Source organism: Anguilla anguilla, chromosome 15 (genome assembly GCF_013347855.1).
Source record: "Anguilla anguilla isolate fAngAng1 chromosome 15, fAngAng1.pri, whole genome shotgun sequence".
Classification (NCBI taxonomy): domain Eukaryota; kingdom Metazoa; phylum Chordata; class Actinopteri; order Anguilliformes; family Anguillidae; genus Anguilla; species Anguilla anguilla.
In genome coordinates this window covers 5,894,475-5,908,943 of record NC_049215.1, presented here as the reverse complement: position 1 = coordinate 5,908,943, position 14,469 = coordinate 5,894,475, and the positions used below count along the sequence as shown (strand labels likewise).

At 49.1% G+C, this 14,469-nt stretch overlaps 1 protein-coding gene across 1 annotated transcript in view; it reads right to left on the bottom strand.

The window, feature by feature from the left end:
* The window catches only part of LOC118214507 (insulin-like growth factor 2 mRNA-binding protein 2), a 62,923-nt gene that overhangs the window by 25,738 nt on the left and 22,716 nt on the right, over positions 1 to 14,469 (bottom strand). The gene's annotated exons all lie outside the window — the stretch shown is intronic.

Here is a 14,469-nt window from a genome sequence, read left to right as displayed (position 1 = left end):
ACAAACAGGAAGGAGATGAAAGAGGGGGACGACAGCACTGGGAAATGGACAGGATCCGACTGTGAAAGCACAGCACAGGGCGACGGAGCTCGCAGGAGCTCCAGCTCACACACACACACACACACACACACACACGAACAAACACACACTCATGCACACTCTCACGCTCACCAAACAAACGCCCGTATCAACCCACGGACAGAAAGCCTCTGGGAATTTGGGGGGCATTATTTCAGTCCCGCTGCGTTTAACTTCTGCAGCCCGGGCGCAAAAGGAGCACACTGGCTGTCACTTCCTGTCTGTCTGCCATTGCTGCGCTGGCAGCTGCAACTGGATGAAGTGAATGAGCCTTTGTAATTACGCCCGGAAAAAAGGAAAAAGGATGTGAAAGGGAAGCATAGTTGTCACATAGCTCTGAGACTCCCACACTTCGATCTCTCCTCCTCTCCTCTATCCGTCTTCCTTTCGCTTCCATTGTTGCTCCTTATACGGTGGCGCTGTAGACGATGTGTCAGGGAAACGTGGGAGACATACTGCATGATGGTGACCTATAGGAGTCCGGGGAAACAAAGACCCATTTCTCCTCCTGCTTCACTGCTGCCACCAGCTACATCCTGGTGGCCAATCACAGTCTAGGACATTAGAAAGGCCTCATATGCAACATCCAATGGTACTGCAGTTCTTGAGACTCCCACAGGTCTCCCTGACCAAGAGAGTGATGGGGTGACATAGCTCAGGAGGTAAGACCGATTGGCTGGCAGTTGGAGGGTTGCCGGTTCAAACCCCGCCCTGGGCGTGTCGAAGTGTTCTTGAGCAAGACACCTAACCCCTAACTGCTCTGGCGAATGAGAGGCATCAATTGTAAAGCGCTTTGGATAAAAGGTCTATATAAATGCAGTCCATTTACCATTTACCCCAGAGCCCCAGGACAGATTTAGCAGGTGGACCTTGACAGCGCTAGATTTGCTCCCTAGCAGAAAGACGTCCTGATGCCATGGCAAAAAAAAGCCTGCGGCAAATGGCACCGATTCTATGGCGGTAGGTGTGCAGGATGTATATGTGTATTCTGTGCTGTACTTCAACGGTGGACAAGGCTGTGATACGCGACAGAAGGCCATCGTGCCACTAAGCCGGGTTGAAACACATTCAACTTGTCTGAAACAGAACCAAGACGGAGGGAAGAGGGCTTATGATCTAATACAGGGGATGGCCATCTCTCCTTCATCAGGGTCCTCTGCTTTGATGCGGCTACACTGCCTGACTCTTCTACAGCCATTCGCTGCTGGGCAGGTGATGAAAGTCTATCACAGCGGACTGGCATTAGACCAGTCCTGGTCCGCTGCAAGTTTCCTGCACATTAACTGAAGGGGCCTAAGACCTCAGACTCAAACGTGTCCAGCCAGGCTCTTCACAGGAGAAAGAGCTCCACAGTAAAACAACAGGCTGATGCTGTAACAGAACATCTTAATAAAGGAAAAAAAAGGACTGTCTCTTTTACATTACATTACATTATAGGCATTTGGCAGACGCTCTTATCCAGAGCGTCGTACAACAAAGTGTAGAGTCTTAAATTGAATGCAAATTTATCATGGGACAAAAAGCACACAGTTTTCTCTCAAACACCATACGTCTCTGTTGCCCTTAAGACAAAGTTCATTACTCAGTGCATATTGGCTCAAGGGAAACTTTCAACGAGTACGATTTCATATAAAACTAGCACCTCGCTCTGAGAAATACACCACACGAGAGCAAAGCTAATAGACAAAACCTGCTTCACCTCGGCCAATACCGTCAACTAGAGTAAAACACTGAGAATTAACAGGCTCCCGGTCAAATACTTTACACTGGTGTTGAAAACAGCCAGGACCACCCCTGTCTGAACGCCACAGATAGTAACTCATAAGGATCGCTAGGGCACAGCGCGTAAATTCCAGTGCAGTCATCTCATTGAAGACTAATTAACAGCCTGTCGCTAAGCTTCGAATAAACATGTAAATCCCATCCTGAAGGATACACGAGACTACAAGACCGCACCGGGCCGCATGGAGTGGTGAGATGCACACAGTGGTGAGATCGGCCAAAAGGAAGCTGAAAGATCAGCAGATACAGCAGCGCTATGCTTTCGCTGGGGGGACGGGGGGGCCTGAGAGTCACTTTGTAAACGGGAGAAGTAAATGCACGTGTCCCTGCCACGCCCACTCTTGCTCTCTTATTTGCACACTTTGTTTTCCTAAATATATAATCTACTACGAGGGCCAACCCAAGTATTTTCGCGTTTTGTAATGACCGGTTTTGTAAAATCATCTGCCTGGAACGAGAGGAACACCCAGTCCCCTCCCACTCGCAACGAAACCCTAGCTTTAGGCAGAAACCACCCGATTACCTGATGCTTCTTGATTGCGACCACGCAGTCTTCTGCTAGGTTGGAAACGAGCGTCGAATGAAAAAAAGGCGCCTTGATTTGTGCGGTGGATACCCGAGGGGGGGGTGGCCGTGTTCATTAGGAAGGCTAATATTTACAGCGCCCAGCTGCAGCGCGCGGGGGGAGGGAAACTGCTTCTGCGCGCACGTTTGCATACTAATGAGCGCACGCTTGCGTACTAATGAGCGCACGCTCGCATGCTAATGAGCGCACCACGCGGAGCGGGCGCCTCGGATTTAACCTCTCGCAGGCTGACTCAGCGATGCGGGGAGGGGGGGGCATCCAGCGTTCACCAAGAGCCCTCCGTGCCCCTGGTGCGCGCATCTGCCTGTCGCTATCAAAACACGGAGGGAAGATCCCTCCCCCCCCCCCCCGACGTAAATCACAAGACCACGTGAGCGTAGTGTCCGCGGAGTGTGGGGGAGGGCGGGAGTGCGTCTGCCAGCGCAGGAAGAGAAAAGACTGGAGAAGAAGACGCTTAAATGGGGAGAAAGGTAGCTAGGGAGATGCTCAAGACAGGGAGAAAGGGGCCACTGCACTACTGCAAAGTCAAACGCAAAATGATGAGCCAAGGCCACATCATCTCTACTCACCCAAACACCTGGCAACCCACAGATACCACTGACTCTGTCCTGAGAGTCATTTGCGCCGTCTGAATTTGAGGACCAACCATTAGATGGACAGGAAATGGTTTGGGGGGGGGGGAAAGAGTAGTTTAATTCTGGATCCAGAGACTGACACAGAACCAAAAGCATAATTCACTTAAAATTATGCCAGAGCAGCACACGGCAAGCTTAAGCCAATGTCAATTCCTTCAGACAGTGTGGACTCAAAATCAACACTGAATCACTGCATTCCATCACCTGCATTTCTCTGTCTCTGTCAAAAATAACACGAAAGCCTTCATCATTTCCCAGTCCTGGGCTCGGTCTGTACTGCAGTGTCTCCTTCCCCAATATTTTCATCAAGGATGGGGAGAAAGTCCAACACAGAACAACCCAAAGGGCCCCGATTTCATTTGCTCACAGAGTGTGCGTGAGACGCCTCAGAAACAAGCAGGGAGGCAGTTTCAGAAACAAACCACTGTCTAACGACAACCTAACATACTACCAGTGAAGACCATGGGGTGCCTCAGATACAACATGTTGAATGATTTAAGTCACGCATTTAATTAATTGTAGTTATCTTGTGCACCAGTGTCACATGCTTTTTTCATCTTACTGTACGTGTTTGTATGTGTCACTTAATCTCAGCCCACTTTGATTCAGTGTGTCTGTAATTAGAACATTCTTGTGGAGCCCAAAATACTGAATGGGGGAAGGGGTGGGGGGGTTGATACAGAGCCCAGTCATTTAAGATCCAAACCCAAACAAACAGTTCAAAAGACCGCCGTAGGTTTTACTTGAGCTTCCTAAGGACTGCCTTCTTCCTGCATCTATATAAACCAAAGCCATCCATCCCCTTAATGCTAGTGAGTGTTATGGGCCAAGCACAGTGACACCATGGTAACAGCACAGTGGCCGTTACAGGGCACAATCATTTTGGGTAACCGGCCTTTTGTCATTCGTGATCTTGTACAAATGTGCAGCAACGCACACGGGAAAAATCTCCTTTCCCAACCTTCCCAGCCCAGCTCTGGCAACCTCTCCCTCTCCGGACTCCACACCATTTAGGCAAAGCTCTAAACAAGGGCATTAAACTGCGACATCTTCCCCGATGGCACCGCAGGATCACTTCAAACAGTCCGGCAAACGGTGTGCAGGGAATAAACATTTCTGTTCAAAGGGGGCAGCGAAGCGGTGTATCCAAGCACATGAATTATTGACACCGAATTCAGGAACGGCTTAAATGAGAGTCAGCGTCTAATAACCTGCAGTACTTACACAGTATTGGGAAGAAAAAAAAAAAACGGGCTGGAAACGCACATTACGAAGATAAACAGCTTGGGTTTATTTTGGATCAAAACACACTCGTGTGAAGCATGCGCTGACGCGCCGGTGTTTCTGCCTCTCTAAGGGCTGGTTTCCCACGGCCGCGTGCTCTATTATCGCCTAAATAAGACTTTAAAAATAGAAGCTACCTTACTATTCAGATTTTTTTTTGTGGCTGGGCATGCTGTCAAGAACAGCTCCATAATTCCTGCTCCACATGTAAATTTCCAGGCATGCTTATTTAAAGGCTCGTATACAGTACCGTTGGTAGAGGACGTTTTAAAAAAACATGTTGCTCTGGATGAATTAAGTATAACATTTCAAAGGGTAAACAGTAGAAAGTAAACAAGTAATAACTGGCCAATCAACTTCTGATTTAGGGGTTTGAAGCTGTTGAGTAATCGTCGTTTTAATGATGAAATTCTTGCACAGTAGGTTTATTTTTACTCCCTTGAACAGCATCCACTTTATGACTTTTAAATTTATAATGTAAAAGAAAGACATGAAATTGTATTTCAAGTGGTATACCAATAAGAAAAGTGTACAACTTACTATTAATTTACCATCTGTTTACAATCTTCCTATCAATGCATGTTACTCATCTGTAATATGTTCATTCTGTAATATACTTCATAATGTTGTATCTCAGTGGCCATTAGAGCTTTTCTTCCCATCCTGTGGTTTGTCCACATTTCCTCAGTCTCTTTGGAGCAACGAGAGAGCGTCAGAGAGCAAGCAGGCCAAGTCTGTCAGTTCGCCACTCGAGCCATTAAACGATAAAAATAATCGACACTCCCTGCCATTCACAGTCAGACTCATTCATCTTTCATCCTTTTCCTTTTCAGGCTCTTTTTCTTTCCGCACTATCGATCGACCAAAACTGAACAGGGATATTCAGGCTTACACTTTTACTTCAGATCTGTGTGATGCCCCACAGAATGCACCTGTGGCATAGTCCTATCCCTTGTGTTGCTTAAACATGCTACAATGTATCTTCAGTATCAAATCTCTCCTTCATGAATTAATAACTCCAATTTCTTATAAAATACACCAACAGACAAAGCAGTAGCATCATTAATATTTTTTAAAAAACTATTGCAAAGTCCTAGGGCATATGTATAAAGTATTATCCTTCTCAGATTATCCCCTGATTTTATTTCTCAGAAACTAAGAAAAACAAATTCAAGCAAGGCTCCATCACTTCTAAAAGAAACATGAAGTGCTATATTATCCCAAATATGACATTTTGTCAGCTTCAGAATATTCTGATGGTAAAATAACAGGTAGTACATTTTAAAGGCTTTAACCCTAATGGCCACTTAAAAACATGTTCTTTGGTTCAGTCTTCACTAGGTTGACAAGGAAACATGATGGTCCGTGTGTTAGGCAAAACATGGCAGAGGAACGGCGGAAAATATTTTTTAAAATTACAGCTGAATTGAGGAAAACCAAAAGCTGACATACCATCTCACTTAAAATGTTGCATTGCATGTCCTCAGAGCATGGGAAAATCCCAGCACATTCCTCCATCACAATGATGCAAAAGAATGCAGGGTCAGTGGCAGGTGAATCTTAATCCAATAGAAAGTATTAGAATGTGACCTGCTTATTCTAACTGTAAGCCCATTGCAGCTTTTTAGCAGAAAAAGTTACAAAGCTACCACGAGAGCTGCCCAGCTTGAAATACAGCTATATGTATTTTTTCAGGCCTCCACAATATTGTAGGAAGTGCACTAGTGTCCTCTGGAAAGTGTGACTACTCATCGTTGAAGGAAGCATGGCTTTTTGGAACCCCTGCCATCTTGTGCTGTGTATCGCCGGCGTTAACCGAGCTGCGTGCTGATTGGTGCTCGGAGTCTGTTTACTGAGGGAAGCGCACCACACCGCGTCTTTTACCTGCAGTCATAAACAGGTTTTGGTCGAGCTTAACTCGATTACATCAGCATTAGAATGTTCATAATTAATTCATTTACACATGAGAAATCATCACAAAAATAGTTTATGTTGGAGCCTCAGAGTGGCAAAGAGTCAGTCAGCTTTTCCCTGCAGTGACTGAGCATTAATAAGCAGCGTAGCGGGGAGGGGAAGTTTGTTGCCCAGTCTTTTTAGCCTGCATGGCCCTTATTCCACCCCCTTTTACATCTTTGCACTTACGCAGCTGGAAACCTATTTCCAGCCACGCTGGAATCGATTTGAAAAGTGAAGCATCCGGAACATAATTCGAAAGATGCTGTAATTCCACATCGGAACAGAAATCCTGCGCTGTAGCCGATCGCGCTGTCAGTGGCGTCTGTGTGGGGGGAGTCCACAAACTTAAATGAATAAAAACAGCAGGGTGATTCCAAAGCCCCTCCACAGAGTCCTCATGCCTACAGTGATAAGTCAAGAAGACACTTAGCCGAACGAGCCACGTACAGTGTGAACTGTACTTCCCTCCAGGTTTTTCAACACTACTTGTTCCTGGTTATGGTTATACACTTTGTTGTACGTCACTCTGGATAAGAGCGTCTGCCAAACGCCTGAAATGTAATGTAACGTAACTCAGACGCTTAGCGACACAGAGAGCTCACAAACGCGCCGCAGCGAAGCCACGCCCACTGGCGCTCTTTCGCGCCGCTCGGTGTTCTGCTGGGATTCCGCACCTCGCTCCCGCTCCGCTCACAGCTGCTCCTGGCCGGCAATGACCATACACACCGGAGGCAGCCCTCGGAACAGGCCAGACGCCAGGAGCCGGGGACACGCCTGACACTGAGGTTGCTCAGCGTAGCAGAGTGGGAGGGGCTAAGTTTTGCGGAGCTGAATGCGGTGGAGTGGAAGAGGCACTCCCCCCCCCCCCCCCCCCGCCCCGGTCCCTGACACCGTGGGAGGCGGGGCTCGAGCGCGTAGCGCTGGTCGAGTCGAGCGTACAGCGGCGGCCCTAATCTGAATTAACCCCGTTTCCAGCTTCGTCTCTCAAGCCCTTAAGCACATTAAGCACTCCGAAATCCCTGGCACAGGACCGACGCCTGCATCGTTCACAGAGAACCCTACGTGCAAAAAGACACTCCCTACACACTCCAGTGATATGTATTAGCATTAAGCTAAGGCATTGCTGACTGTGCCACTGCAATGCACTTTGTCTGTTTAAATGGTAAATGGACTGCATTTATATAGCGCTTTTATCCAAAGCGCTTTACAATTGATGCCTCTCATTCGCCAGAGCAGTTAGGGGTTAGGTGTCTTGCTCAAGGACACTTCGACATGCCCAGGGCGGGGTTTGAACCGGCAACCCTCCGACTGCCAGACAGGCAGAGGTCTCACCTCCTGAGCTATGTCGCCCCTGTTTACCCACATACTGCAGGGAAAAGCACAACTGTTATAAACAACTGTTGCTCCTTTCATTGAATCCAACGGGTGAGCTGCATGGCTACTGGGATGAACTGCAAAAGGTGCAAGAATGTTAACGAGTGCCCCACCGGCGACAGTCATTAGTGAGAAGGGGCGATACTGAAACCCTCCCTCTGTGGGTGACATGGTGGCTAATTACACACCATGGCCTGGGTTTTTAATCTGGACCTCGGGTTGCATCACTACACCAAGACCGAGTGCGTCAGCTGGATGCCCAGCTTGGGAGGCCCCAAAACCCAGTGATTTACACACATGCATCCGCTCCCAGCCATGCTTCTGTTCTGTTCTGCAAGCTCCGCCCACCCTGTGAGACTGCCCTGACGGGACAGACCTAACGCACCGGGGGGCAGGCCTAACACACTGGGGGGGCAGACCTAACGCACCAGGGGGCAGGCCTAACGCACCAGGGGGCAGGCCTAACGCACCAGGGGGCAGGCCTAACGCACCAGGGGGCAGACCTAACGCACCAGGGGGCAGGCCTAACGCACCGGGGGGGCAGACCTAACGCACCAGGGGGCAGACCTAACGCACCAGGGGGCAGGCCTAACGCACCAGGGGGCAGAACTAACGCACCAGGGGGCAGGCCTAACGCACCAGGGGGCAGACCTAACGCACCAGGGGGCAGGCCTAACGCACCAGGGGGCAGGCCTAACGCACCAGGGGGCAGACCTAACGCACCAGGGGGCAGACCTAACGCACCAGGGGGCAGACCTAACGCACCAGGGGGCAGGCCTAACGCACCAGGGGGCAGACCTAACGCACCAGGGGGCAGACCTAACGCACCAGGGGGCAGGCCTAACGCACCGGGGGGGCAGACCTAACGCACCAGGGGGCAGACCTAACGCACCGGAGCGCAGAGGATGATCAGCTGACCACGGGGGGGGGGGGTTCAGGAGATCCAGACAACACCCACGGCCCCCCCGCGTCTCAAGCTCGCCGGAGAGAGGGGAATCATCAGCACGGGTTCCCCGGCTCACGCGCTCGCGCCATGACCCGCTACCGCTCAGCCGCTATCCGCTAACACGAGCGCAGGCCGCAGGCTAAACGGATTGCGCGAAATTCTCAAGTGGATTGGTGCTCCTTTTCAGAGCAATTGACAACAGAGCGGCGGGATGCTGTGAAAGTGGCGTGCCTACATAATATTAACCAGCTGAAAAAGTCAATTTGAGTGATCGCACGTTTTGAGTAATTACCAGTCCTTATAATTCCCAAAAGTTCACTAGAATTTAGCGGCTTTGCCCACCTTTTCGGACCCACAGGTGAGACAGACGCCCAAATCTACACGCAAAACCAGCATCGTGTGCCGCTACAGCAATGTTTGCCACCGTTTGTTCATCTTTTGTTTTTGTGACATTTTATTCATGAGGAGATACACGCGTTGCTTTCAAAACAACCTCGATTTTGAGTTGCGGCACATCTGATGGCATTCATGAATGAACAATGATTTGTATCACTGAGAGAAAATTCCAGCGAGAGGCTTGGACCAGGGCGGTTGGATCTTTTAAAATATTCAAAAGGAGCACGTTAAACACACTTTCTCCCCGTATTTTTAAAAATTACAGCTCAAGGTACGCCTGCACCACTGTCTAATGCCAGGGGGGTCCCATCTTAACCGAAAAGGGCCAAAGTGTGTGTGCAAGTTCTTTTGTTTTAGCCCAGCATTAAGACACCTGATTCTACTTATCAAGGTCTTTATTAATGACCATGATTAGTAAATTACTTGAATCAAAACAACAAACAGAAAACTGTATGCACACTGGCCCTATTCAGACACCCCTAGGCAAATGCTAACATCGGAGTATAGGCAGAACCAACCCACCCCCACAATTCATAATGCCACAGTGAAGTGAAAAACAGTATAAGTGGGTTCACACACTCAACAGTCCTCTTAAACTAGCATCTGTCCTTCAGGTGATGAGTGATTTAATCTTGAAAGACTGATTACATCAGAGTCATCTCAATTTAGCACGCTTTTGTAAATGGCTTCAAATTTTAAAAAGTCTTCACTGAGTGTGTGTGATGCTTCAGTGTCAACATGTAAACAATATTATAAACCAAAATAAAACTCAAAAAAAGCTTAAGCCAACTAAATATTTCAACCAGCTGAAGGCTGACTCATTTGCATGCCATGTCATTTTTCACACCCTAGCAACTAGTAATACTACACACACACAAGCCTGTACCCTTTGGCAGTATATGGGATGGGCGTGTACTTTGAATGAATGGATTACTGAATTTCCATCTAACATTGTTTGTAGAGAATACTAAAGTAGCCTTCGCAGACACAAGTAACCACATGAGCACGAACAGGAAGGGGGAAAATGAAGCGCTTGCTCGTCTGAGTACTGCTGCAGATGCTGAATAACTTTATGAGGCTGTTGGGCTCCTCGCACACCCCACACCGTGGAAACAGCACCACGTGCAAACCACACATCGGCTACCAGGACCGAGCAGCAGAATTACGGACGATGCGTTTCCTCACTAAGGTCGTCTGTCTGAGCTGCACCTGCCACAGAGTCAGGTGTCATGCTCTGGTGGGAAACGGGTGGAATAAATTACTCTGCGCAGCGCTGCGGCGGGATGGAAGCATTGCCGCCGTGCGGTAAGAGGAGGGGTCGGGGCGAACAAACAGCTGCTGTGGAAGGTAACGACAGGAGAGCCGAGAATCAACAGGCCGCCCCCTCCCCCCCCCCCCGCGCTGTATCGAAACGGATGAAATGGGGGAAGGGGGGGGAAGATTCGGAAGGAACAAAGATCCCCGTATGACACCGGCGAGAGTGAGGCTTGCGCCCGTAGGTCAGCTGGGCTCATTAAGATACCAGTGTACGACAAACAAATTATCGCCCTGCAGCTAAACGCGGCGCGGTTCAGCGGTAGGACAGAAGCTCCCGGTGTCCTGAGTTCCCACAGACGGTGCCGTCCATCAGAATGACAGCGCACCGATCTTACCACGTCCGCTGAAAACAAAGCTCTACTGGCAGCTGCGGCTCTGCGAACACACAGCTCTCACTGTCCACTCCCCCCCCCCTGCACGTAGCCCCGCCTCTCACTGCCTGCCAGAGCCAATCAGCATTAAACTGGGAGACAGCCAATCAGAGATCCAGGAAAACAAAGACACAGACAGGGGGCTGAGAGAGGGTACTATTGGACACCTGTAACATATACATACGCACAAATAGGCATCACATACAAATAAACGTCAACAGAAGGGAACATTGTTTTCTAATCATCTATGTACCAAATACTTCAGGTCTATAGCATTGTTTCACTGGGAAACAAATGCACAAGATATTCGAACAATGGAGTGAAAATTATTTGAATTGCTATTATTTCTATAAGCAAATTTTCATTGCAGCATGCATCTACTATGACCACTGATTTTTTTAAAAACAAACAAAAAGAATCAGCTCCTCCAGAGCCTCGTGAAAACCCTAAACATTTTCTCCATTGCCGCACAAGTGAACAGGCAGGACTGGTAGTCCCGTTTGGGATCGCCGCACGGCGCAGAGCTCGTGGGATACCTGTCTCGATGCATCAAGCGCGTGTCCTCCTAAGCCACAGCGTTCCAGCGCGTTCCAGATCACACGGGGAACCTCGCCGTCGGGTCACACGCAGCGCGCGGCCGCCGGTCGGCAGCGCGTTTCCGCAAAGCGCATCTCGGAGACGGAAACTGCCCCCCCTAGTCCCGCTCGACAGCCAGGCTCCTCGGGTTTAAACTTCTCAGAGCTGCCCCGGTCGCAGCCTCCATCGCCCGCGCAGAGCGGCTCTAGCAGGTAGCGCGCTCGGAAAGGAGCTACAGCGCGCTAGCTTCTCCCGTCGGTTACGTGGCTGACCTGCCTGAAATCTCTTCCCTTAATCTGCCGGAGCGGAGATTAGGAGCGGGGAGGCTGGGCCTGGCAGAGGGCCATCCCGTAAAACTAACTAAACGTACATACACCACCTGCACGTACACCACCTGCACGTACACCACCTGCACATACACCACATCACATACACCACCTCACATACACCACCTGCACGTACACCACCTCACATACACCACCTGCATGTACACCACATCACATACACCACCTCACATACACCACCTGCACGTACACCACATCACATACACCACCTCACATACACCACATCACATACACCACCTGCACGTACACCACCTGCACATACACCACCTGCACGTACACCACATCACAACAGCAGAGCACCTTACACCTCACACACACAAAAACATACACATACTGTACATTCTCTCAGTTCAGCACAAAAAAATGAGCAATTCTGTATGCAAATGGAGCTCAAAATGGCCTGTCCGATTCACAAAGACAATCACAAGCTACCAATCACAATAAGCGTGGATTTTTTTTTCCACCTGAAACCTGGCAGCAATGCAGATCTCCCCTTGCAAGGGTACCTTCGGGTTAACATGCAGGGCTGTTTCCTCATAACAGGCTGAGTCATGCGGTAATAGAATTGCTCCACGAAAAAGATGACATTTAACTTTCCCCTGTATTTTATTTTGTGCTATACTTTAAGTGGGCTATTTCACTGCACAGGGACGAATATACAGGCAGTTGTTGTTGTTGCCATGTTGCTTTAATGAAAATGGAATTGGCGTATTTCAAAATAATGAAAGATCCTTCATTTGAACCATTCCAATTCTCCGAATTGAGATTTTTGTTCCAAAATATACTGAAGGAGGGTCATGTGCTGGTTATTAACTGACTTCTTCTGCGGCTCCTGGTTCCTTTTTTGTTATTATTCCACCATTGAGTGAGTAAAATTAATCTTTTTTTACATTAGCAATTAATTGTTAAATAACAGGCAAGTTGGCAATCAATGTCACTGAATCAGCTCATGCTCAGCTTCCAAAACACGTATTAACAAAACTGCACTTTTACGGGGATAGGCTAACTTGACACCAAGACCCATTTTTTTTTTAGATTAAAAAGATAACACAACTGGCACAAGGCGGAGCTTTAAATGCAAACTAACGCAGCCAAAGAAAAGGAGACTTGGCAAAGACCCTTGTGCAAAGAATCGTATGAAGACAGATCCGACGGATGAAAAGCCATGCTTCGCAACCAAAACGTGGTATCTTTGTACTTTGCAAACCGCGCTGGGTAACTATTTGGGCTGGGTTGCGTGGTTACTTCGATTGCATCAGTGATCTGGGTTGAATGGGTAATTAATATGGCACGGAGAGCACTCGCAGCTGTTGCGCAACAAGCAGAACTGCGTTCAGTAAGCAGCCTGCGCGGCTTCTGTGTACTCTCACACTTGCACACCTTTCCTTGACTAACAAAGACAGGCTGGTCCATTCTGGGGAAAAGCTTTCATCCCCACTTGCAGCAAACACACAATCTCAACCTGCCACAACTTGAGGGGACACCAACCACTTTATTTATTATCTATTACATACCTCTTATAAATGAATAACATCAGTATTCATTTATTAATGTGTTTGTTTTTATTAATTAACTGCAGTAAAACAAAATTGAACTGAACTCAAAGAGGGAAAGAGGGAGAAACAGAAAAGGAGAGAGAAACAGAGAAAAGGAGAGAACAGGGAATCAGAACCTCTGCCAGCCTCACCCAGGGGACAGAGAGAAGGAAACACAGAGGAAAGGGAAAAATGGCCTCCCGTCCGTCAATCCCATCTCACCCCCTCTCAGCCGAACACCGACCACATAAGCACACTGCGATTCATGATACAATACTCCAGGAGTCGGACAAACAGCTGCACAGCCACCTCTGGAAAAAATGGGGAAGGTTCTATTGTACATTGAATTGTACTCAGATCCTGCACCAACAACAGAAATGGAAAGAAGAGAAAAATAAACACCAATAAAGTGCTGTTGGTTGCTGTAGAGTACATTACATTCTGAGTGACCAGTAAGCCTCACGTGTCACGCGCAGCTGAGAAATATGTCCGAGGACGCAAATATGAAACACGACTCCAGACGGGGGACTGAATGCTGACTGTCTCTGACAGAGCACGTCTGCGTCCCCTGGGATCGCGTTCCCGGCCCAGAGGTGGCCCGACTGGAACAGAACGGTCAGTCCTGCTGGATTCGGACTAGGAAGGGAACGGTCAGTCCTGCTGGATTCTGACCAGGAAGGGGACGGTCAGTCCTGCTGGATTCTGACCAGGAAGGGAACGGTCAGTCCTGCTGGATTCTGACCAGGAAGGGGACGGTCAGTCCTGCTGGATTCTGACCAGGAAGGGGACGGTCAGTCCTGCTGGATTCTGACCAGGAAGGGGAACGGTCAGTCCTGCTGGATTCTGACCAGGAAGGGGACGGTCTGTCCTGCTGGATTCTGACCAGGAAGGGGACGGTCTGTCCTGCCGGATTCTGACTAGAAAGGGGACGGTCAGTCCTGCTGGATTCTGACCAGGAAGGGGACGGTCTGTCCTGCTGGATTCTGACCAGGAAGGGGACGGTCAGTCCTGCTGGATTCTGACCAGGAAGGGCACGGTCAGTCCTGCTGGATTCTGACTAGGAAGGGCGCGGTCAGTCCTGCTGGATTCTGACCAGGAAGGGCACGGTCAGTCCTGCTGGATTCTGACCAGGAAGGGCACGGTCAGTCCTGCTGGATTCTGACCAGGAAGGGCACGGTCTGTCCTGCTGGATTCTGACCAGGAAGGGCACGGTCAGTCCAGCTGGATTCTGACCAGGAAGGGCACGGTCAGTCCTGCCGGATTCTGACCAGGAAGGGGACGGTCAGTCC